Source organism: Vigna umbellata, chromosome 1 (genome assembly GCF_029865625.1).
Source record: "Vigna umbellata cultivar VRB3 chromosome 1, Vumbellata_1.0, whole genome shotgun sequence".
Taxonomy (NCBI): domain Eukaryota; kingdom Viridiplantae; phylum Streptophyta; class Magnoliopsida; order Fabales; family Fabaceae; genus Vigna; species Vigna umbellata.
This window is the reverse complement of record NC_142165.1, coordinates 20,612,919-20,617,511: the sequence shown is the minus strand read 5'-3', so window position 1 is coordinate 20,617,511 and position 4,593 is coordinate 20,612,919. Positions and strand designations below refer to the sequence as shown.

The following is a 4,593-nucleotide window of genomic DNA, read 5'->3' as shown; positions in this document are numbered from 1 at the left end:
TGGCTTTACAGGCTACCACATACTTGAAATTTTTTTTACCCGAAATTGATATATAAAAAGGTCAAATCTGTCAACCGGAGCAAAAGTTATGGTTATTTAAATATATGCAACAATTAACTTTCCAAATAATTTTTAAACTTCACTCATTGATCCAAAATAAGGGTTCCTGGGATTTTTCCCCTAAAACAGGGGTTCTAAGGATTGGTAAAAAAAATTCTACCAAAAACAATAATCATAGCTATCAAAATTAAAAATCACAAGTTAATAGTTAATATGCACTATTCATTATAATATAATTCGCTTGTGATAGTTTTTGTTTATAGTTCATATAAATTTAAAAATGAGTTCTGGATATATAAAATATTAAAATTGGACTATATTTGATGGTTTTTTACTTTTCAAGTTTTGGTAAAATTGTAAAAATAGATAACTATTTATTGTAAAAAACTAAAGGAGTTAATTGATGCCGAAAAATAACTATTTCTAACATCAATTAACACTAGAAAATGACTATTTCGAACATCAATCAACCTTTTGTTTTCGTGAGGACACATTTTGTCAAGAAATATGTTACAATCGGTTTCTCTAGTCAAGTCGTTGCAATGCTAATAAACTATACCTTTTTGTTTAACACAAAATTTCATTATATCTTAACCTATATTACGGGATGTGAAACTTTTGTACAGACTCCAATTACTATAAATAGAGTTTCTCTCCATTATATTCATCATCCATCGTCCTCTTCGTTTCTTTTGAAAATCATGAGTAAACTTCTCTCTCAAAATGCAATCATTTTTGTATGGTTTCTATGCGGAATCATGTTCAACGCTGCCTTTTGCAACTTCAATATTCGTTGCAACCAACAAGACATGCATGCTCTCTTAAACTTCAAGCAAGGAGTGGCAGATCCACCAGGTGTCCTTTCTTCATGGTCCACTAAACTAGATTGTTGTGATTGGAAAGGAGTGATGTGTAGCAACATCACTAGTAGAGTCACTGGAATCTCTCTCCCATGTTCTACAATTCCTCCAATTTACAGGGACAAAGAAGATAAATCAAATTGTCTTACAGGTTCCATTAACCTCTCTTTGTTGTTAGTGGAGTTGGAATTTTTAGAATACTTGAATTTGAGAAACAATGACTTCTTAGCATTACAATTTGATTATCTGCATAATCATAATTGTCATAATCTATCTACAACTATTTCTCCTCGTTTGTGTGTCAACTCTTCAACCCTTCGTCATCTTGATTTATCACTTAACTGGAATCTTGTTATCAATAGCCTTCAGTGGCTTCCCAACATTTCCTCACTGGAATATCTTAACCTCCGTGATAATGATCTTAGCATGGAAACTAATTGGCTTCAATTAGTGACTATGCTTCCATCACTTTCATTCCTCAGTATGCGTGCTTGCCAACTTAAAGACTTGAGTTTGTCTCTCCAGTATGCTAATTTTACTAAACTCGAATTTCTTAGTCTTTCTGCAAATGAATTTAACTCAGAGTTGCCTAAGTGGTTATTCAATCTTAGTTCCACTATCTATACTTTAGACCTTAGCTCAAGTTCTCTAATAGGACATCTACCCAAGGACTTGTTAAATCTTCGAGAACTAGATTTCCTGAACATGGAAGACAATAACTTTGATGGACCCATTCCAGATTGGTTAGGTGATTTCGAACGTTTAGAAACTCTTATTCTTGGAGTAAACAACTTTTCAGGATCTATTCCCACAAATTTGGGAAATCTATCAACCTTGATTACCTTGATTGTTGGCTCAAATCCATTGACAGGAGTTGTGTCTGAAAGAAATTTTGCCAAATTGTCAAAATTAAAGGAACTGGGCATATACTCATATGTCGGATTAATCTTTGATTTTGACTCAGATTGGATTCCACCATTTCAACTTGAGGAATTAGTACTCGGGTTTTCAAATCCCAACCTTCCTGCGTGGTTTTATACACAACAATATCTTGAAAGATTAACTATATGGGATTCATCATTTGAGGCTCCAGACAAATTTTGGAATTTGGTATCATCAGTGATTGAACTCGAATTAGAAGACAATTTGATAGACGGAGACATGTCAAATGTGTTGTTGAACTCTACAATCATTGATATATCATCAAATCATTTGAAAGGTTGCTTGCCTCAATTATCAGCAAACGTGGTTATTGTCTCATTATCAAATAATTTATTATCAGGAGAATTGTCTGCCCTCTTATGTGGTCATAATGTGTCGAATGGGAAAAATAATTTGATGTACTTGGACATATCATTGAATAATATATCTGGAGGGCTTACGAATTGTTGGAAGAATTGGAAATCTTTGGTTGCTATTCACTTGGGAAGCAATAATCTATCAGGAAAGATACCTTCATCACTAGGCTTCTTATCTAATCTCGCCTCACTCCATTTGCATGAGAATAATCTACATGGACAAGTTCCTCTCTCATTACAAAATTGTCGCTCTCTCTTGGTTTTCAATGTTCGCAATAACCAATTATCAGGAAACATACCACTTTGGATATCTCATGGTGTATTGGCTCTTCAATTAAGATCCAATCATTTTACTGGTAAAATCTCACCACAAATATGTCACATGTCTTCCCTCATTGTGTTGGATATTGCACAAAACACAATCTCCGGTCATATACCCAGTTGTCTTGGTAATATCAAAACCCTACTTTTCAACAATGTTTCACGTAACAAGCTTTCTTTTAAGTTTCCTACATTATATCCTGGTCGTTTCTACAGAAACGATGACAGTCTTGAATTGGTTACTAAAGGTCAAGCATTAGACTATGATAGAAACCTACACTTTATGACCTTGATTGATATGTCAAGTAACAATTTGTCCGGAACAATACCTCCACAAATGTTTAGTCTCATTGGATTGGTTTCCTTGAATTTATCCAATAACAAATTATCAGGAGAAATACCAAATGAGATCGGAAACATGAAAAACTTGGAGTCCCTCGATTTTTCAACAAACAAACTTGGAGGAGAAATTCCTCAGAGCTTATCCAAATTGTCCTTTTTGGGTTACTTGAACCTGTCATTCAATAATTTGACAGGCAAAATACCATCAGGCACACAACTTCAGGGATTCAGTACACTTAGTTACATGGGCAATCATGATCTTTGTGGATCCCCACTTACCAAAATCTGCTTTCAGGATGATAAACATAAACACACAAAGCTTGTAGACGAAGACGAAAATCAATCTAAATTTTTTGTATGGTTTTACATCGGAATGGAATCTGGATTTGTGACAGGCTTTGTGGGAGTTTGTTGTGCTATTTTCTTAAACAAAAAGTTCAGGCATGTGCTTTTCAAGTTTCTTTATGACTTGAGATATCGACTTCATGCACGGTGGCCGTCAACATGAATTCCTTTCGTTAAGATCGAACAAGTTGCATGACAATACTGGTTAGTATAATTTTTTTTATACGAATTTTATTTGAATTTATTTTTAATAATAGTTTGTTCTTCACCATTACTAAAATATACTTTAGTTCTTCATTTATTTTTTAACTATTGATTATTCTTTATATATTTTTAAATTATAGTAATATATATCTATCGAACTTATTTGAGAACATATATTAAAATAAGTGATAATGAAGCCTTTCCTAATAATTTAATTATTCTTATAAAATTCTTTCAGTGTTATATCTTAGGTATTTTTCACTCATAAGAAAGGGGAGGAGTGACCAAGGGGAAGAGAACATGGTGGTGAAGTTCTTACAAGCAATGTCAGCAGTGATGAACTTAATATTTAAATTTGGTTGTTATTAATAGTTGGTGTATTTTGTTTTCTCTGAGCTACAGTGATGGTTTTCAACTTAAGTGGAAGTATATGTTGTATTTTATATGGCAAAACTGGATCTTTCCATATTAGCTTTTCTTAGTATCAAAGGCACTAAATATAGGTGGCAGATTCAATAAATATTTTTTAAAAGTTAATAATATGATATTTGATGAAATATATATAATATTTGATGAAACAATTAATGCGAACCTAACTTTTTTTATTAAAATGAAGCTTTTGCTTTATCTATAAAAACAAATATATTTAAATGGAACTTAATGGGCTCCTCTCCCTTACTTAAGCCTATTGTACATAAATATTACACTCACATATAACAAATTAAGAAGGGGGCTTCTTCCTACCCACTTTTTTTCCTACATCCCCAAATTTCACTTAAACCTATATATTATATATATAAATTATTAAATTAATTAGGTATGTTGTAATTACTATTTACCCACTTATATTTACTGATTTATTGCTATATTTACTTTTCCCAAGTTATTTTCACCAAACAGACTCAACCACGTTTTTCTTCTTCAATCAATTTCATCTTAACAGAATTCATCATCGTTTATTTTGGTTGAAGCATGTATATAGTTTAATTTTAAAATATAATTTTGGAATTTCCTAAATTTTGATATCTAGTTTTAGAATCTTTCAAATTTTGAAATTCAATAAGAAAAACTTAACAAAATTTCAATATCTAGTAAGAAAAGGAAAAAGTGAAATCCCTGGGTTGAAATCCGGTAAACAACATAATGTTTCTTCACGCAATGCT

General features: G+C 32.0%; 1 pseudogene; it reads left to right on the top strand.

The window, feature by feature from the left end:
• The first annotated feature begins 703 nt into the window (after nt 1-703).
• LOC148204887 (receptor-like protein EIX2) lies at nt 704-3,403 on the top strand (annotated as a pseudogene).
• The last annotated feature ends 1,190 nt before the right edge of the window (nt 3,404-4,593 follow it).